The sequence below is a fragment of the Felis catus genome, chromosome D1, assembly GCF_018350175.1.
Source record: "Felis catus isolate Fca126 chromosome D1, F.catus_Fca126_mat1.0, whole genome shotgun sequence".
Classification (NCBI taxonomy): Eukaryota; Metazoa; Chordata; class Mammalia; order Carnivora; family Felidae; genus Felis; species Felis catus.
Genome location: NC_058377.1, coordinates 49,751,079 through 49,773,062, shown reverse-complemented (window position 1 = coordinate 49,773,062; position 21,984 = coordinate 49,751,079). Strand labels below are relative to the sequence as shown.

Below are 21,984 nucleotides of genomic sequence, written 5' to 3'. Positions count from 1 at the left end.
AAAGAAAATAGTATAGGTCAGAAACTTGGATCTACATAAAGGAAGAGCATAAAAGAAAGAATAAATAAAGGTTTATAAATAAATAAAGGAAAAAAATATTTTCCTTTTTGTTTTTAAATTTCTATTTTTTCTTATTCTTTTTTAAAATTTTAATGTTTATTTATTTTTGAGAGAGAGGCAGAGTGTGAGTGGGGAAGGAGCAGAGAGAGAGGGAGACACAGAATCTGAAGCAGGCTCCAGGCTCTGGGCTGTCAGTGCAAAGCTCGACACAGGGCTCGAACTCATGCAGTGCGAGATCATGACCTGAGCTGAAGTTGGACACTCAACTGACTGAGCCACCAAGGTGCCCCTATTTTTTCTTATTCTTAACTGAACTAACAGACAACAATTTGTTCAAAATAATAATAGCAATAATGTATCTGATTATGTATGCCTATGTATATGTATATATATATGTATAAATGGAATGAAGGGCAGCATTGATACAAGGGACAGGAAAGGGGAGCTAGATTAGTTTGTTATTAGAAGGTATTTGCACTATGCACAATGCAGTGTAGTGTTATGTGGAAGCAGACTTGGATTAGTTGTAAATGTATGTTTCATACTCCAGGGAACCACTAAAAAAAAGTAAAAAACAAGTATAACTGATGAGCTAAGAAAAGAGAGAAAATAGAATCATACAAAACACTTAGTTAACACCACAAAAAGGCAGAAAAAGAGTGGACCACAATAAAAAGGCGGGGGGGAGGGGGACAAAGACTAAGGGCAACAATTAGTAAACAGCAATAAATATGGTAGATAATCCAACTATATTAATAATCACTTTGAATGACAATGGTCTAAATCCATCAATTTAAAGACAGAGATTGTCAGAGTAGATTAAAAAACAAGATCCAACTATGTTTTGTCTACATAAAGCCCACTTTAAATATAAAGCACATATAGACTGGGGTGCTTGGGTGGTTCATTTGGTTGAGTGCCTGACTCTTGATTTCAGCTCAAGACATGATCCCAGGGTCATGGGATCCAGCCCTGCATCAGACTCCATGCTGAGTGTGGAGACTGCTTGGGATTCTCTCCTCTCTCCCTCTGCTCCCACCCTGTTTGTGCTCTCTCTCTCAATCTCAAAATAATAAAATAAAATAAAATAAAATAGAATAGAATAAAATAAAATAAAATAAAATAAAATATTAAAGCACATATAGATTAAAAGTAAGCGGATGGAGAAAAATACATCATGCTAACACTAACATAAAAAAATGAAATTAGTATATTAATTTCACACAGAGAAGACTGACAGGAAAGTTATCAGCGATAAATAGGGACACTATATAATAATAAAGGGGTCAATACTCCAAGAATGCATAAGTCCTTAACACATATGCACCTAACAACAGAGTGTCAAAATACTTGAAGCAAAAACTGATAGAACTGCAAGGAGAAATGGATAAATCCCTTAATTAGGTTTGGGACTTAAATACTCCATATCCAGCAGGCAGAAAATTAGTAAGAACATAGTTGAACTCAGCACCATCCATCAGTTGAATATAAATGGACATCTATAGACTACTTCATCCAACAATAGCAGAAAGTGCATTCTTCTCAAGTTTACATGGAACATTCACCAAAATAAGCTACATTCTGGGCCAAAAACAAACTTTAACAAATTTACAATAGAAATCATACAGTGTCTTCTCTCAGACCATAATGAAATTAAACTAGAAATCAATAACAGAAAGAGAACTGGAAAATCCCTAAATCCCTGGAGGTTAAGCAATGCATTTCTAAATAACACATAGGCCAAAAAAGAAACCTCAAGAGAAATTAAAGGATATTTTGAACTGAAAATTAAAGTACAATCTTTCAAAATTTGTGGGAGGCAGCAAACCAATACTACAAGGAAATCTATAGCATTGAATGTACTTATTAGAAAACAAGAAACAGCTTTTTAAAAATGTTTTCAATAAAAAGAAATAAAAAGAAGACAAGGGACATCTAATATCAATCATCTAAGCTTCCACCTTAGGAAACTAGGAAAAGAAGAGGAAATTAAATCCAAATTCAGGGAACCACAGTGCAAGAAGAATATGAACATCAGCAGAAAGAGCTGGAGGAAGTCTACAACTCCATCACTACCAAACTGTACCAGAATGCAGGTGTGAGGGGAGGAATGCTTGAGGGCTCGCCCCATGGTGGAGCTCTTCCATCTGGCATTGCTTCCTCTGGGCCTACCACTGAAGAGGTTGATTAAGCCAACATGAGCATAGGTTTAGCATTGCTATACACAGAACATCAAAGGACCCAAATCTGTAGTAAATTCCATGGAAGTTTTAAAGTTGAGCTGCTATAGTAAATAACTGGGCATTCTTGATACTTAAACATGGAATATGTGTATAGAGAAAGGAAATAACATTACACTTTATAAGTACTGTATGGTAAGTGGAAAATGCAATTTAAAATTGGCACCGGATAAAACAAACAAACAAAAAATCTACAATTCAACCACAAATTTTTACTGTATTCAGATGTAGTTGTCTTTTGTTTTAAGGACACAAGACAAAAATATGAAGGTGTGTTTCCCTGGGACCTGAATGGTGTTAATTAGGAGAGCAGATGTTTGAGAGTACAAGCACCAATGACCAAATCACAGTGCTATCTACATGATTTAAAATATATATTTTTTTAACATTTTATTTATTTTTGTGAGACAGAGAGAGAGAGAGAGAGACAGAGCATAAGCAGGGGAGGAGGAGAGAGAGAAGAAGACACAAAATCCAAAGCAGGCTCCAGGCTCTGAGCTGTCAGCACAGAGCCCGAGGTGGGGCACGAACCCACGAATCGTGAGATCATGACCTGAGCTGAAGACAGACGCTTAACTGACTGAGCCACCCATGTGCCCCACATGACCTTTAATAAATGCATTTTTGTATGTGTTTGTGATATGTGAGGTCTCTAAAGTGTGGGACCCGGGCAAGGACCCATCTTTTCCAAATACAGTAGATCTTATACTCATTTAACAACTGAGAAAACTGGACTTCAATGTATCGGTCAGCATAAAATGCTATTTGAAATAGAAACATCTATAGACAGTTCAGACAGAAATTTCATACACAAATTATGAGTTTGCAAAATGATAGGAAGGGCTAGGGCATGGAAATAGAAGACTACTTTCTCTTACAACAAGAAAGGGAAAACTAGAAGCAGATACAGTTGGGCCTTGTTTTGGGGAGAGTGGGTATAGATATGTAGATTTGATGCACAGAAGATGAAAAAGTCCCCAACCAATGGCTTCTTTTGGTCAATGGAAGGAGGAGGAGACAAGCTGAGGAGACAAGCAGAGTGAGGTAGGAGGTTTGAGGAGAGAGAAAAAGGTATGAAAAGCCATTATGGAAAGTGGGTAAAGGAGCACATTCCAGGAACCTGGTATGATTGCCAGACAGTGTTTCAGGTTCACCTGGGGCTGTTAATCATTAATTTATAGAAAATCTGTCTAATTACATGCTCTATTTTCACAACCTTTGCCAAGTTCCTTCTCTGGTTTTCAGTTCCACATTCTAAAATAGTGATGATAAAAAGCTTATCTAGTAATATCGTTTTGTGGAACTTAGAACTTGTTTTCCACCCTAGATATGTCACATATACAGTCCCAGCCCAAGCCCATAGCCCATCAGAAAATACCTCATTCTCCCAAAGTTCCCCTTCACTACCTCTTGACATCCCTCTTCTAACCCAGATTCCCTCAGAGCTCCCAGCACCGAGGTCTAACCAGAGCTACCACAAGCCATGAGACCCAGGCCCACAGCAGAGGCAAAGGTAAGTCTCTCCTGCAGGCCCACCCATAAAGGAGGTCATCCCAAAGCTGAAAGAAGAGGAAGTTTGAAGAAAGGGCCTGAGTCAGTGTCACATTAAAGGTTCTACCTCACAGAGGTGTGGATGGAGAGAGCTTGCTTCTTGACAGGAAGAAGGATAAGGAGGATGGGAGGAAAAAGGGAGTAGAACAGTACAGGTTAAGTAAAGAAATTATGGTCATTAAAAGGTCTGGAGGCCTTTTTGTCAGGATTCTGAGGTGGGGAATGTCTTCCTAGGCATTTCCATTCCATTTAATGTGACCTCCTACATCAATGTTCTTTAACTAGAGTGTATATACACCTGAGGGTATAAAAAGACTCTTCAAAATACTTGGATAGGGGTAGTGGAAACAGGATGAATGTCCATACCCTCAAATCTCATATGTACTCTTTCTGAAAATTGATTGGAGACGTTTATTTCCCATCCTGTCTCTCACAACTGTCTTTACTTTAAAAAGAGGAGGGAGGGGCACCTAGGTGGCTCAGTCGGTTAAGTGACTGACTTCAGGTCAGGTCATGACCTCCCGATTCACTCACGAGTTCAAGCCCTTCATCGGGCTCTGTGCTGACAGCTCAGAGCCTGGGTCTGCTTCAGATTCTGTGTCTACCTCTCTCTCCCCCCATCCCCCACTCGTGCTCTCTCTCTCTCTCTCTCTCTCTCTCTCTCAAAAGTAAATGAACATTTAAAATAATTGAAAAGAAATTAAAAAGAGGAGAGAAAGTCATAACCATTCCTTTCTCTCCCATTCCTTTTCCCTTTTCCTTTCTTGCTCTACCTTTCTCTTCCTGAACAATCCAGTCCTAAAGCATTCAGGAAAGGCAGAGCAAAGCTAATCTCTGTGCTAGCAGTGAGATGGGTGGGGTGTAGGAGAACTGAAGTGGCCCACTGTAAGGTGTCAGAGCCCGAGCAACGAAGGGATATCAACCCATGTGCCAGTCTAATGTTGGGAAGGAGAGAATCCATGGAGGAGAGCTCCTTGTTCAGTGTCAGAGCCAAAGCACAGTGAGGAATGGGGTATGACATCTCAGAGCCCAAACAAGGGAAGGAGGCATCCTTGTGGAGGAAAGTCCTGGCACAGAATATTGGAGAGAGTTAAGGAGGGCATTTATGTAGAACAAGGGGTAGAGACAGATGAGAAATTGGCTTTATACAGGGGGATTGATCAAAAATTAAATATATTAAAGGTCAATAGCCAGGATTCTCCCTTTTAGAGAAGAGAGATACAAATATTCAAAGGGCAGGGGGTCTAAAATAAGCCCTGGGGTATTTTATTAGAATTGGCATTTTTGCTGTGAACTTATGGTTTTTAATATATGTAGATAAATATAGAAATAAATACAGGCATAAACGTGTGTTCCCTAGTCTTGTCTACTGGGAGAACCTAGGAGCAGCAACAGTCCAACAGCAATAAACATACTTTGCACTCAGATCTTGATTCCTTGAGTAATTAGCTGGTTCCAATCCTGAGGAGGGAAAGTATGAGGTGAGTCTGGAATATCTCTTTGCGTTGGAAGGGAAATGCTCAAATAAAGATGGAGATCTGCCAAAAGGACTCAGATGCCACCCTGAAGGGGTTCCCACTGACCAAATAGAAAACAATTTGAGCATCAGATAAATAATGATCGTAACAGATTATAAACTATTGAATAAAACTGAAAAGTATGAGTCCAAACACATATACTTAGATAAATGAATAAATTAAAAGTTTGGTAAGAAACTATTTACATAGTTTTAAAGAATCTCCTAACAAAATATGTATTATATATAAAGTAGAAAAGAGTAATTTCATATAGTAAAGAAGCCTGGAAGTTACCACATCAGTCAAGTGATCAAAGTAAATATTATTAGTAATGGGTCTAATTAAAATCACACACCACTGAGATAGAATACATCAAGAAGAATACAGAATTATTTCTGAGATACTCCTGCCTAAAATACATAATCTGAATCTAACATGAGAAAATATCAACCAAACCCAAGATAATGTGTGTTAGAACTGCCTCTGCCATGGAGTGGGACCATAAAAGCCCATTTTAGGGGACACAGTGAGGGGAAAGAGAAAATTGACCTCCTGTGGACAATTGTTCTTCCTTTTCCTGATTCAGTACTAGGTTCCAGATAAAACATATTAGATTCTTCTGAGAAGTTTCTCTGAGTAGCAGTGATGTTGTTACATGGAACAGAGCACTTTTGTCCTGGGTCTGAGGCTTGGACACAGCTGGTATTTTCCCTCCATGCAAGTCTATTCACTAGACCTTTGGCTGAAGGAACAAGCCTACTGACTTAACATTCCAATTGGAATTCCCAGGACTTAGTGACCTCCAAATGGAAGCAAGGATCTAGGCCAAGCTGGGAAGAGGAAGATAAAGATGTCAGGTTCTAAGCTCATTTTCCTGCACACATATTCCTGCCCTCCTCCTAAAGAATTATTGCTATGGACTTGACGCCAATGTATGGATTAGGAAACTGGGGCTCTGATGAAGTCTTGGCAACAAAGGATAGGGATCTAGGGGCACCTGGATGGCTCAGTCAGTGGAGCATCTGACTCGATTTTAGTTCAGGTCACGATCCCAGGGTGGTGGGATTGAGCCCCACATCAGGCTTTGCACTGAGCATGCAGCCTGCTTAAAATTCTCTCTCTTTCTCTCTCTCTCTCTGTCTCATTCTCTGCCTCTCTCCCCTGCTCATGCTCTCTCACTCTCTAAAACAAACAAACAAACAAACAAACAAACAAAGGCTAGGGATCTAGACTCCCGGGCTACATAGGAGCTTAACACAGTCCAGCACAAATAGTCTCTACCCATTTCTAATAGTCTCTACCATAAGTCTCTTTATTATTATTTAGCCCCACATACTCCTTCATGGCTTCCTTAGGCTGGTCCCTTCCACCTTTGTGGGAATACAGGGAGTAGAATCTGCTCACCTGCATGTTGGTAGTACTTTGGGCAAAAAGAAGCAGAGCAGATATGCTTTACCACCAGGTTCATAGGGCTCTTGGATTTGGATGCTTCTGAAAAGAGAAAGAGAACAGAGATGGAATCTGGGAAGACTCAAGGTAAGTTTGGGCAGATAGAGGAGGCTTGACTACATATACATGGTTGGCTGTTTCTACCCTCCCAAAGCCCTGGGACAAGGTCTGAGAGGGGATAGCTACTGGATTCTGGGGGGTCTCTTTTCTGACCTGAACATAGAACGAGGAAGGAGTTGGAGACGTTGGAGGTGGGAAGGGTAGGCCTGGACATGGGTGAGATAAGCAAGGCATTCAGGGTGCTCACTCTGAGGTCATGAAAGTAATGGTGCGAGTGAGTGCCTCTTTAAATTTGTGCTCTAGGTGACTCACTTAGCTCACTGCAGATGAAAGGAGGAAGGCGTATGAGAAAGTGTGACTACAGAATCAGAGGAACAGAGGTTTATCTCCCTTAGGCCAGAATCTGCCTTTGTCTGTGGGAGGGTAGGTTTCTATAGCAACTCTAATTGTGTTCTACCTTTGGATGGAAGATAGTTTACCCTTGCTGCTTATAATAAAATGGAAGAGGAAAGGATAAATTGAAAAAATAAACTTTTAAACACAAAGGAACCAGTACTTGATGATTTGGAAAATTTCCTGGCTATCAAGATAGCATGCTCTAGAAACAAGACTAGGGATATGGCCAGAAAACCATTTCCTAGAGATGGTTAAAGATGCTTATGAATACATGAATATGCATGTTAAACAACCATCTCAGCAGAAGCAAGGAGGAGAGATGTGGTTATCCAGAAAGACTGTGGAGGACCCTCTGATGGGATGGTTTGGACTCCCCATGTATTTCACAGATACTTGTTTTGTTTTTGAGAATGTCATACCAGCAGAAACACTGGACTGAAAGTGACAGAGATGTGACAGAATGAAGAAATAATTATTCCTGTGGCAGAACCAAAAATGTAGAGTCCAGAAAGGGTAGGGCTGCCACCCCAGCATGCCCAGAGGACAGAGCACTGAGCCACAAAGGATTATTCTTAGGCATGGAATCCAGTGGAATTTCCTCTACTAAGTTTTGGTTTGCTTGGGATCTGTGACCCTTTTTGTCCTTCCAATTTCTCCTTGTTGGAATGCAATGTCTATTCCATCCTCTTCTATTTTTGAAGCAGGTAACTTGTTTTTTAGATTTTGTAAGTCCACAGGTGGAGAGGAATTTTCTCCCTAGATGGATCATGGTTGGAGTCTCACCCATACCTGATAGAAATGATTTAGAAGATGGAATTCAAGACTCTGAGTTAATTATAGTTAGACAAGATTTTAGATTTAGAGTTGATGCTGGAATAAGTTAAAAGTTTGGGTAACATTTAGACTGGGTGAATGTATTTTATATATGGGAAGGACATGTATTTGAGGGGGCAGTCAGAGGGCAGAATGATATGGATAGAACTCCATCCTCCAAAAAGATAGACTGAAGTCCTAATCCCCAGTACCTGCAAATGTGAATTTATTGGGAAATAGCGTCTTTACAGATGTCAATTAAGGCGAGGTCATACTGAATTAGGGAGAGTCCTAATCTAACAGGACTGGTGTCCTTATAAGGAGAGGAAAAGAGACACAGAGAAGAAAATGGCATTGAAGACCTGGAGAGAAAGAAGGAGAAAACAGCCATGTGAAGATAGAAGCAGACATTAAAGTTACACTACTCCAAGCCAAGAAATGTTTGAGGGGACCAGAAGCTAGGAGAATCTGTGGTACATCCAGGCAATGGAATATTATTCAGCACCAAAAGAAATTAGCTATCATGTCATGAAAAGACATGGAGGAATTTTAAATGCATGTTACTAAATAAAAGAAGTCAATCTGAAAGGCTACAGACTGCATGATTCCAGATATACAACATTCTCAAAAAGGCAAAATGATAGATGGTAAAAAGATCAGTGGTTGCCAGGGGTAGAGGAAAGGGAAGGATGAATAGGTGGGGCACAGAGCATTTTTAAAGGGGTGAAACTACTCCAAATAGTACCATAATGGTGGAGACATATCATTACACATTAGTTAAAAAGCACTGAATGAACATCACCAAGAATGAACACTAATATCAACTATGGACTTTGGCTGATAATGAGGTATAAATGTAGATTCATCAGTTATAACAAATGTACTGCTCTGGTGTAGGATGTTAACAGTAAGAAGGCTAGGGAGAGAGGGAGTATATGGGAATGTCCTGTATTTTTTTAATGCTTATTTATTTATTTTGACATTTATTTATTTTGAGCACGTGACTGGGGAAGTGCAGAGAGTGAGAATCCTAAGCAAGCTCCACACTGTCAGCACAGAGCCCAACACGGGGCTCGATCCCACAAACCGTGAGATCATGACCTGAGCCAAAATCAAGAGTCAGATGCTTACCTGACTGAGCCATTCAGGTGCCCCTGTATTTTTTTTTTAATAAGCAAAGGATTTAAATAAACATTTCTCCAAAGAACACATGCAAATGGCCAATAATCATATAAAAAATTCTAAACATCATTAACCATTAAGGAAATACAAATCAAAACTATAATGAAATACTACTTCACACTCACAAAATGGCTATAATCCAAAAGACAGAAAATAAGTATTTTTGGTGATGATGTCGAAGTCCTGATATATAGCTGGTGGGAATGTTAAAAAGTGCAGCTACTTTGGAAAACAGTGTGTCAATTCCTCAAATTATTAACCTTAGAGTTACCATGCATTCCAAAAAATCCAGCAGCTTTTTGGATCACTTGGCAAACAGGCTGGAGTAGCACACCCAAATGAGAAATAGGCAGCCTCCAAAATCAAAAAAGATCTATGAGGCATTGTGGCTCTATTTTTGTTATAGGAGTGGCCAGATGAAGCACTTAATCCCTCTTAGAAGGAATAGGCCAACATGCCCCACATCACTGGACTCCTAGAAATTTCACTGAGGTAGAAGGCCTCTGAATTTTTGTTGGATTAATTTCCCACTCTCTGACACACAAATATCTGACCAGTAAGTCTAGAGTCATCACTACTTGGCTCACTATCAGCATAATGTCATCTCAATATAATGGACTCAGTGTGATATACTGCGGAAGGGAAAGATGATCAGAGTCCTTGCAAACTAAATTATGATATAGAGCTGGAGAGTTGATATACCCCTGAGGTAGGATAGTGAAGGTGTTGAAAGAAAACTGCTTCTTATTGTCTTAATTTGGAGATTAAGTATGGTTAAGAGATACATACGGGTGCCAAGATGACAAGGGGTGGCTGTTGATGGTTATAATATCATGTGTCAGTTGGACTAAGTTATAGTACCCAGTTGCATGCTGAAAGTCCAGATGTTGCTGTGAAGGCATTTTTAAGATATGTTTAAAATTTAAATCAGTAGACTTTGATTAAAGCAGCTTACCCTCTTTAATGTAGGTGGGCCTCATCCAATCAACTGAAGTTCCTAAAACACTAAAGTCTCTTTCAAGGAACCCTGCCTACAGATTGCCTTTGAACTCAAGACTGCAACATTAGCTCCTGCAGAAATTTTCAGCTTGCAGCTCATCCCAGCAAACTTCATCCCTCACAACTACGTGAGCCAATTTATTAAAATACACACACACACACACACACACACACACACACACACAGAGAGAGAGAGAGAGAGAGAGAGAGAAAGGAGAGAGAGAGAGAGAGAGAGAGAGAGAGAAACCTTCTATTCATTCTGTTTATCTGGAGAAACCTTACTAATACAAGGCTAAGGCATGTGGGGTTTCTTTTTAAAGTAATGAAAAGATTCAAAATTGATATGATTATATTTACTCTGTGAATATACTAAAAACCATTTAATTACACACTTTAAATGGATGAATTCTATGGTGTGTGAATTATATCTCAATAAATCTGTTAAAAATATCTATAACCACAAAATGTTTTAAGCATATTAGCTAAAAATGTAAAGGCAACATCCAAGGAGAAGTGGCTGTAAGAGTTGATGAACTTTTGATGAACTCTTGATGTTACTTGAACAGAACTTAGAGGTGGAAATTTCTCAACCATTATCTCTTCAAATATTTCTTCTTGCCTAATTTCTTTCTCTCTCTCTTTTCCTTCTTGGACTCTAGTTACAAATATGTTAGACTTGTTTTTTATTGCCCCATATCTCCAGATGCTCTCTTTTGTTTTTGTCCCCTCTGTTTAATTTGTGTTTCACTGTTGGTTTCTATTGATTTATGTTCAGGTTAAGGATTTTATACTCCAGTGATTCCAGTGTACTATGAGTTAAATGTTTTATAAATCATTAAAGGGATTGAAGGAATGGCAGTCAAGGAGCCAGCACTACATGTTAAAGTCACATCACCACCAGGTTTCAAGGTCAGGAAATTATTTCTGCTACTGCAAGTTCAGAAAACTAGGACACCACTGCAGTTGACACAACTGCCCAATATTCACAAAGCTGCTGGCTTAGAATGTGGAATCTGGCCACTGCAAAAACTCTTGACAGCTGACGTCCATACATCAGCTGCCATCACCCCAATAAAAATGACTTTTACCTCCTTCCATCTTCCAAATCTAACACAAATGTACCTCATTGGAGGAACCTAAACTGCACTTGGAATTCTAGTAACAAGTGAGTCTTGGAAATGACGTTTTTACCTTTCCAAAATCTGTAATACAGGGAGAGATTGAGAACACAGAAGAGGTAGAAACAACTACTAAGTGACAATAGATAATATATAGTACATTCCACCCCTTTGCTGACATAATACATAAGTTTCTATCATACGTAAACTTCCAATCAACAAAGTAGAAAATATAATAATATAGTAATATAATATAATATAATATAATAACCCCCATTTAAATGAAAATGCACTTACCCTCTGCCCAAAAGAGGAGCTTAACACCTAAAGCCCTATTACTCTCAGTTTTTTTCTATTGGTGATGTTCTTTTCTCTTCCAGCTCAGCCACAATCCCATCTTGATACCCTATAATCTAATGAACCAAATTATAAAGTTAAGCACCAACAGCATACCTTATATAAAATAGGTATGGTAAGGGAAAGGAAGAGTGGAATAAAGGAAAAAGGTTAATAAAAACAAATATATACATGACAAAGCAAGAAAATATGCATAACTACCACAATTCTCATTTCTCTAAGGTTCACAACCTTGTCCAGATCTTCATTTTTAAAGGGTCTGAAGCTTTAGCAGTCCTACCTTTATTTGGTCACTGTAGTGCACCTGGAGAATCCCCTGGTTTCTAAACACCCCTGGGTTCTCTTTGCCCCATTGAGCAAACTCTGTTTTCTCTTGGAAATTAGAATCAATCACATCAGCCACTGCAGTCACATCTTTCTTTGTATGTTAGATCAGTGACATGAGGAGCCCAACATTCCCAGGTGACAGTTTCAACTGCTAATTTGATGGAACTATTGCATGTCTCCTCATGAAAACATTCTTTCTTTGTGCATTAAGCCCTCTAAAATCAGCAGTGACCAAATATTTAAAGATGGAAAGAAAAAAATTTGCAATTGTGGGGGCAGTAAAAGGAGAAATTCCCACTTTAACTCCTAAATTTCTAGCTCTGTGCATTCTAGCTATGAGACAAACAGCATTGTATATTGGTTGTTAGATTAGCACATGTTTCACACTGTAGAATAGCATCCACCTCCAAAAGTGTGGTTTCCCAGCTGGTGGAGCAGGACCATTCTACTGTCCTATAAAGCCAGCTGCTTATGGATAGTAGAAAACATGATTGCACAAGGAAAACAGTGAATACCATGAGCTAGAACCCATAGTTTCTTCCTTCTGCTGTCAATAATTATTTCCTTGAATAAAAGCAATGAAATGTGAGAGCTGTGAGGGTGAATAAGGCATTCTAAAAGTCTATAGATGATGGAGCTGGCAAAGCATCTGAGGAGGAAAGTTAATACATACCCAGAATGACTATTCTAGTGAGAAAATTTGTTCTGTCAGTAATTGAAAGGACATTGAAATCAACTTGTTACCAGGTGGCTGGTTGGTACTCTCAGGGTATAGCATTCATCTTTGATGTTGGCAAGTTGGGCTTCCAACTGTGATGATAGTTCAGTCATGGAGAGGGAGAGTCCCATGTTGTGAAACCCATGCACAACTTTGAGCAAGCATCAGAATGGCTGAATAAAAAGACAGATTGACTTCTACAAACCTTGGCTTTTCTGCTCCTCAAGCACATTTCTGGGGGCACCTGGGTGGCTCCATCAGTTAAGCATCTCTTGATATTTGCTCAGATTTTGATCTCACGGTTGTGAGACTGAGCCCCACATTGGGATCCATTCAGAGATTCTCTTTTTCTCTCCCTCTGCCTCTCTCCTCCTTTCATGCTCTCTCTCTCTCTAAAATAAAAATAAAAATTTTTAAAGTACATTTCTTTGTGTATATAAACCAGAATTTCTTCATCCATTCATCAGTTGATGGACATGGGGGGATTTTTTTAAGAGTCTATTATGGTTATGGGGGGGAGGGAGGGGAAAGTGGGTGATGGGTATTGAGGAGGGCACCTTTTGGGATGAGCACTGGGTGTTGTATGGAAACCAATTTGACAATAAATTTCATATTAAAAAAATGAAAATAAATAAAAACATACAAAAGTTCCTATCAAAAAAAAAAAAGTATATTTCTTGCTAGAAATACGTGGAACCGTATATAGACCAGGCTAGAATTTTCTTCCTTTGTCAAAGGATTACAGAGAATTCCCCATGAGGCCATGGGCTTAGGGAAAGTTTGCAAAACAACAGTAGATGGATGAAAGTCTGAATTATACACCTTATGTGTTCCATCAAGTCCTGCTCTCCATCTAAGTCACTTTTAATTGGTGGAATGTTTTTTCCAGTTAGCTTAGGGCAGTCTCAGTTTTAGCACTGAAAATCCCAAATCCTAGGAACTTTCTCAGTGCAGGTAAACTGGGAAAGCAAGTCACCTTGGTTACTGCACACACCCAACATCATGGCTTGGATTAAATGACATCCAGTTTATAATATGCATCTCCAGCAGCATGTTCTCTTAGAGTCCCATGATCAGGTATTAAGTTTCTACCCACCCACCGAGGCCTAATAGCATTTCAGAAGTTTTCCCAAAAGGAAAGAGTAATTTTCTAGAGAAAATATAGCTTTGCTCCAAAATCCTAAAGGCCTACATTGTAAGTTCCTTCAGGAGCTTGCCAGAGCCTCTGTAGTATCCAAATATATATATGTATATTATGTACAAAGAAAGTACAGGAAGCTCTAATATATCTGTTCCCCCTTCCCCTACACAATTTCTCCAATTTTTAATATGTTGCATTTGTGTGGTACATTTGTCACAACTGATGAACCAATATTTATACAAAAGTTCAAAGTTTACATTATACAGTTCTGCGAGATTCACTGCAGATCTGGACAGATGCATAATCCTACAGTCCGCCGTCAAAATATCATACAGAATAGTTTCACTCTCCTAAAATGTCCTGTGCTCCATCCATTCATCTTTATTCCCTTCCCCTGGACCACTGGCAACCACTGATCTTTTTTACTGTTTTCATGCTTTACCTTTTCCAGAATGTCATATACTTTGAATTATGCAGTATGCAGCTTTTTTCAGACTGGCTTCTTTCACTTAGCAATATACATTTAAGGTTCCTCCATGGGTTTTTTTGGGTGTTTTGTTTTGTTTTGTTTTGTTTTGTTTTGTTTTATAGCTTGATAGCTCATTTCTCTTCTTGCTGAGTAATACTCAATAGTATGAATGTACCACACTTTGTTTATCCATTCACCTATTAAAGGACAACTTAGTTGTTTCCAAGTCCTGGCAGTTATGAAGAAAGCTTTTATAAACATTCCTATGCAGGTTTTTGTGTAAACATACATTTTTAACTCATTTGGGCAACTACCCAGTTGTGCAATCTTGACTCATATGCCAAGCCTATGTTTAGCTTTCTAAGCTGACACACTCTTCCAAAATGGCTGTACTATTTTGCATTTCCACCAGCAATGAATGAGAGTTCCTATTTCTCACATCTACTACACCTGCATTGCTTTACAAGTTGATGATAAACATGTGAATCTCTTCCTCTCAAACTTCACTGTTGCAAACTGAGGTTTCTTTTAGGTCTAGCTCTTTGAAAGGCCCTAGGCTGAGGAAAGACCTATAAAAAGGTAAATGTTTATGAACATCAGAACCAATTTCACTATAGAATGTAAGCTTCCTAAAAGTTTCTCTTACACAGGCTGCAACCTGATTAACCCCAGATGAAGATCTTCTATATCATGAGGGGAAATTTTTGAAGGTCAGTTTGGGAAGTGGATGGCTTAGCTGAACATTTGCGTCTTTAAGCCTCTTTAAAGCAAGTTCACTTACACATCGACTTGGGACTTTTTTCCAAAGCTGCTATATGTGATGATTCTCCCAAGATATATCCCAGTAAGAAATTAAGCCTTGTTAATGGGAAAGGAATATCGCCCACTTCTATTTTCATGCAAATGGTCCCAGCAGGATAAAAAGGGGGACAGTGAAAGTGATGACACTGATCTAATTATCTGCAGGCCAATATCACCAAGTTCTTGAAAGGAACCCACAGAATGGCCTGACACAGACACACAAAACACAGCCAGGAAACAATTGGGACCTTAGCAACAAGGCAAAAACTGGCTTCTTTGTGCATAAAGAGCTGTTTTATGAGCATTTCTTGTTACTTTCCATTAAGTCCCACTACCTCTTCCAAACAAGGGTGCAGTCTATTTTTAATTGATGCCCCCTTGCCTAGAATCACTGACATGTACCTTTCCAACCTCTGCTTTCCAGGACTATTGTCCACTCACACAGCTTCAAGCCCTGGTTTCATGGGAAATGTAACACAGAAGAATAGGACTTCAGTGGATACAAACCCTCAGCATCCAAACACAACCTGTCTCTCACATCATCCTATTAACCACAAAATGAAATTAGGTTAAAAATGTCACATTTTAAAATAAGGAAAATGAGGGGTGCCTGGGTGGCTCAGTTGGTTAAGCGTCTGACTTCGGCTCAGGTCATGATCTCGCGGTCCTTGAGTTCGAGCCCCGCGTCGGGCTCTGTGCTGACAGCTCAGACCCTGGAGCCTGTTTCAGATTCTGTGTCTCCCTCTCTCTGACCCTCCCCCGTTCATGCTTTATCTTTCTCTGTCTGAAAAATAAACGTTAAAAAAAAATTTTTTTTTAAACAAGGAAAATGAAATCCGAGGAGATGAGGCCACTTGACAAAACATTCAAAGCTAGCTAGCAAGTAGAAAGAGAGGAGTCCCAAGTATAAGACTCTTTATACTGCACCACATTGCAGCTGTGTTAAGATGTCAACAAAATGAAGAAATGAGAGGTATGCTCCAAACAGCAACATTCAGTGCAATTCAGCAAACAGTTTCCTGGTTTGTGCTTTAGTTCCCTGCATCCAGCCTGCTTTACCTGGGTTCCAGAGCCCTCCCAACCTTTCCTGAGGAGCCTCTTCTCTGCATGGGATGGGCTCCGGGGCACCTGGGTGGCTCAGTGAGTTCAAGCCCCTCATCGGGCTCACTGCTGTCAAGCCTGTCAGCACAGAGCCCACTTCAGATCCTCTGTCCCCCTCACTCTTCCTCTCCCTCGCTTGCTCTGTCCCTAAAATAAAATAAAATAAAATAAAATAAAATAGGATGGGCTTCATCTCATCTCTCTCACCCATCTCTCTCTCAGTTAATCTCTTGTTAACTATGGTCCTATATCAAATCCTGGCTGCCTTATCCCCACCTTGTAGTTACCTAAGTACCATCACTGCCTGGGGCCAAGTCATGCCCTGTCCTGTTCCCAGATAAGTCTTTGCCTCCTAATACCAGCTCAGATAAAATCAAGTTCATTACAACCCCTTAGGGTCCTGGCCATCCCCCTTAGGGATCGGATTTACAGTTTACTTCCCCTGGCCCTGCCTAAATCCAGCCCATCCACTTCTCTAGGGCCTCATAGTAAGGTTCCACACACTCTAGCAGAGGCAGTGTTTAGTAGGCAATTATCAAAGACTCTGGAGTCAGGCATTCAGGCCTGGGTTTGAATCCCATCAAATGAGCTGGGCAAGGTATTTCAGAAGTTCTATAAACTTCTATTTTCTTACCTGTCTATGGAGAATGATACAATGTACCTTGTGAGGAATCAGCACACAGTGATTGTTCAGTAAAGGTTAGATGTGTCCAAGATCATTATCTTCATTTATATTTAGTCAAAATTCTTTTACTGTTATTGAAGAATAACTACATTCAAATTAAATGGTAATAAATTGCCTTACTACTTAAAAATAGCTAACATTATTTAAGGAGTGAATAAATGATTGAATGATTAAATAATTGAATGAATCAATCAGACTATTGGATATACCTGGTACAAATGAATCAGTTCACTTAAACAAATGAATATTAAATACCATCATGTTCCAGCTACTATGCTGAGTTCTAGGTAAATAGCAGTGAATAAGACAGATGGGATCTTTGCTTTCAAAGAGCTTATGGTCCAACAATTACTCTCTCCTTCCCTTGGTTTTTGATACAAAATCTACAATAACATTGCACAAAATGTATTGGAATTATTTGCTTTGGAAGCTGAGTCCCTTGTTGGCCTGTGAGAACCATGAAGGTAAAAGCTGGGTCTTCAGTACTGCCCCAGGGCCTGGTAATGATTCACGACCTTAGGTACTAGCCTAATTTCCCATCCTTAACAGAGATTTTGCTCTGGATTTATGGATCCAGAGAGTGAATTTTAACTATATATATCTTAAAGGAAAGTGCCAATGTTGTAAAATGAGTCCAAGATAGTATGTCAACTGAAGAGAGCAAGGGGTCAATGAGAGCCAGACTGCGCACCAAGGAGTAAGCCCATGGCAATGCCCAAATTAATTCTGGAGACCAGCATTGCCTGCTGCTCCCTGATGCTCCTGCTATGCATTTGGGTAAGCAGCCCAGCTTAAAGAAACAGAACTACATGGAGACTGTTAACCTGTGGAGCTTTAAACCCACCCCAGTACCAAACAAAATTTGGACCAAGACTGAGGAAATTTGAGAGTGGTCACCCTTTCCCTTGTCAGGAAAACCAGCTGTGCCTTTAGAGGCTCAGGCCTGATGAGAAAAATGAATTCAGTCAGCAACTGGACACTTGTACCAACAAGATGGGCCAAGGTTTCTTCACCTGCTTTCTGGTGCCACAGATATGGGGGAGGACAGAATATATGGACGAACAATAATTCGCCTCACTTATACAATGGATGAAGAACGGGAAGCCTCAATGCAACTGCCTCACTCCCGTCAGAGCTTGTAGCTGGACATCATGAACATCGGACAGCATGTGGTTTTCAACTGTCTCACAGAGGAACCCTTTGGAGTAAATGGTATCCAGGAAGTCATTTCATAAGGCAGATGATGGCAGAGCTCTTGTGGTTGGAGTGAGGACACAAGGATACAAGGCCTGCTCAGCCTCCTCCTTGTCCGCCGCAGTTGGCAGGGGTGGGAGGAAGGGAGCAGGAAGGGAGAGAGTTGGGGAGAGGATGAGAGGTTGTGGTTCATAAAAAGAAACCACCACACTGCAGAGCGTTGGGATTTCATATTCTTTCAGGGTATTATATACCAAAACAATGGTGAACGGGAATGGTCAGGAATGAGTAATAATGGGCTGCCAGGATCCTTGTTAACCATGGTGATTATCTCCCAGCTAAAGTCAACAGGCAGCAGACCGATAAAAGACACATCAGTTCTTCTGTTCACAATTCAATTAAACCTTTTTTTTAAAAAAAATATGGAAGCCAATTTATTCAGATATGCAAGCTAGGTCTCTACTCGGCAGAGGGGCATTTGTTCCTTATCCCTCATCTTCTCTGACTCTTCAAAACCAGAGAGGAAAAGGTGCCAAACCAGCTGATCAGAAAGGTCTGCACTCATGCAGGACCTTCTTTCAAAGGCCCTATGGAACCAGAAGCCTGCATCCCTGCATCCGCCTGTGGCCAAGCATCTTCGGACTTCCCCTCACCCACCACACCCCAGCTTTGGGCAGCTGCTCCCCAGCTGCAGCGGCTGCCAGCCCACAGACTGGAGAAAGAGGAATAAACTGTTGCCATTTATCACCTGTCAAAAATTCAGACTCTGCTTGTCCTGAACAGCATAGCCAGACACAAAAAGGAGACCACCAGTCAGAGGATAAGAAGGAGGGCTGAGGGGCCTGTATCCCACTTGCAGGGAAGAAGAAAGAAAGGTAACAATGGTTTGCCAATGTCCTTCTTCTTTTTTTTTTAAATTTTTATTTATTTATTTGGAGAGAGAGTAGGGGAGGGGAAGAGAGAAAGGGAGAGAGAGAATCCCAAACAGGCTTTGTGCTGTCAGGAATGGCACCCCATTTCTATTGTCTTTCTGTCTAAGTAGGAAGGCAGAGTCTTCCAATGTGTGTCTCTTTAGAAATAAAAAGATCAGGCTGAGGGTCTCTATTCTGCCCCTTAACTGTGTGCCTTCCAGGGGCGCCTGGGTGGTTAAGTTGGTTAAATGTCCAACTTTGGCTCAGGTCATGATCTCACAGTTTGTGGGTTCAAGCTTCACATCGTGCTCTGTGCTGGAGGCTGCCTCGGATTCTGTGTCTCCTTCTCTCTCTCTCTCTCAAAAATAAATGAACATTAAAAACAAAACAAAACTGTGTGCCTTTCAGAAACTTACTTGATCTAAGACCTGGTTCCTTCATCTGTAGAAGGAGGACAATATGAACACCTGCTTCAAGGTTTTTGCAGAGATCAGGTAAAAAATATGATGAAGCTTATGAACTGTAAAGCACCGTATGTGTGATTACTGAGTATCTAAAGACTCCCTGGAAGCCACCTGGGTCTGAGTGTTACCGTCCCCTTGTTTCTGTTTTTTCCTGTGTAGAACCATGTGTGCCCAGAGGGACTGAAGGAATTAGCAACTTCAGCGCTGCCTGGGACAGCAGTCTAATTATACCACCACAGCAGCTGCAAGGTAACACAAGGCTTTGAACACTGACAGGCTGGGGATCCAGTGTTGCTTCTTACCACTTATGTGACACCTGACACAATATTTTCTCTGTGTCCCATACGGCTAATAGCATACACCTTCAAGGTTAAGTTTAAGTGTCATACTGTCTAAAGTGCCCATGGGCGTCTGGGTGGCTCAATCGGTTAAGCGACCAACTTTGGCTCAGGTCATGATCTCAGGGTTTGTGGATTCAAGCCCCACATTGGGCTCTGTGCTGACAGCTCAGAGCCTGGAGCCTGCTTCGGATTCTGTGTCTCCCTCTGTCTTTGTCCCTCCTCTGCTCACACGCTGTCTCTCTCTCTCAAAAATAAATAAACAATTAAAAAAAATTTTTAAGGGGCGCCTGGGTGGTGCAGTCGGTTAAGCGTCCGACTTCAGCCAGGTCACGATCTCGCGGTCCGTGAGTTCGAGCCCCGCGTCAGGCTCTGGGCTGATGGCTCAGAGCCTGGAGCCTGTTTCCGATGCTGTGTCTCCCTCTCTCTCTGCCCCTCCCCCGTTCATGCTCTGTTTCTCTCTGTCCCAGAAATAAATAAAAAACGTTGAAAAAAAAATTTAAAAAATAAAAAAAATAAAAAAAAATTTTTAAGTGCCCAGATCATTAAGACAAAACAACTGGAAATTGGTACTTTTGTATTGGAGATGTGAATTTCACAAACTACCATTTCATATTTTCTTTAATTTTTCCAATCTTCCTCAAAAGTTGCAGGAGCAAGAGGATTGAAAATTTTCAGTTAAATGGTATCTCTTTCTCTTCTGGTTTAACAGTCTCTTTTCTGTATCCTGGTATCTCGGAATAAACGCTGAGGTTTTCTTTTTTTCCTCCTTCCTCTGATCCACCCCAGGAATGGCATTTGGATCTGTGAGGAGGAGTAAGATAGGGTACCAGCATAGGTTGGTGGCAGCTGGGGAGGAGGTCCTTATCTCTTCAGGAAACCCCTTATACCTGGTCCCTAGACTGGTACACACGGAGGTGTTACTGATCCTACCAGATCTCTCGGGATGTCCTACACCAGTCTTCTCAGCACATCGGAGCCCTAGCACCGAGCTGAGCAGAAACTTCTGAACACCCTGTGTGCTCTTCACACATCAGGGGAAGAGGCACTACCTATGCCACCTAGCTAGACTGCTTCTTGGCCACAGCTCCCTAGTCTGGCTGGACTCAGTGCTAACCCACAGGCACAACTTCTACTAGAGGCGGACAGCATCCCTGGGCCCTGGACCCAGGCCACTAGTTTCAGTGCTTTCACTTTCCCCACACTCATCTGAGGACTTCCATGGTACAGACACACAGACAGGCAGATAGACACAAACACACAACTCAAGGTCATACCCTCAAAGGGGACTGAGGGGCCGGGGGAATGAGGGAGGACTCCAGTGTCTATCTTATCGTACCTCTTCCATGCTCTGTCTTCTCCTCCCAACATTAACCATGCTAGGAGAGGTGGGATATCTTCCCAAAGGGCAATACTATTTCCTGAAATTTTTGTTTCACTTTTACATGAATATATGTGTATGTGTGCATGTGTGTGTGCGTGTGTGTGTGTGTGTGTGTGTTAGGTGAGGATAAAAAAATGTATTTCTTACCAGGAATTGTGGTCAAAAGGTCTGAAAATCACTGGCTAAATTTAAATTCTTGTTAAAAATTTAAGCTTTGCTTTTGATATATAAGGGTAGCTTAAGACCTCTAGAAATCCATCTTTTTTGTCAAAAATGCCTGACTCTGAAAACTATTGTCTTTCTAAGGATTCGGCAAAGAATTCAGGTCTGAAACTGAAAGCTGAATGATGAATACTTTGCTCTAGGTGGTATCTGCCCTTTCAGTGAAAGATAATGACATTGAGTCATTGAATAAGAAGCCACAGGGCGCCTGGGTGGCTCAGTTGGTTGGGCGTCCAACTTCAGTTCAGGTCATGATCTCAAAACTCATGAGTTCAAGCACTGCATTGGGCTCTCTGCTGTCAGTGAGGATCCTCTGTCTCCCTCTCTCTGCCCCTCCCCTGCTCATTCTCTCTCTCTCAAAAATAAATAAACATTTAAAAAAAAAAGGAGCCAAAGATAATAAAATTTATATTAAGATTCATCTGACTAGTCTAAAATGTATGATCCTCAATATAGCTTGTAGAAAAGCATGTATGCCCTTGGCAGC

General features: G+C 40.6%; 1 long non-coding RNA gene across 2 annotated transcripts in view; it reads right to left on the bottom strand.

Annotated features, from left to right (window-relative positions):
* Window positions 1–13,143, bottom strand: part of LOC109491942 — a 29,911-nt gene extending 16,768 nt beyond the window's left edge. For both annotated transcript variants that reach the window (XR_002145586.2, XR_002145585.2), the window contains exons 1-3: window positions 12,993–13,143; window positions 11,683–11,798; window positions 6,773–6,859 (exon numbers count right to left, since the gene is read on the bottom strand). This is a non-coding gene — a long non-coding RNA (uncharacterized LOC109491942). The remainder of the gene's footprint in view (window positions 1–6,772; window positions 6,860–11,682; window positions 11,799–12,992) is intronic.
* Window positions 13,144–21,984: the final 8,841 nt, after the last annotated feature.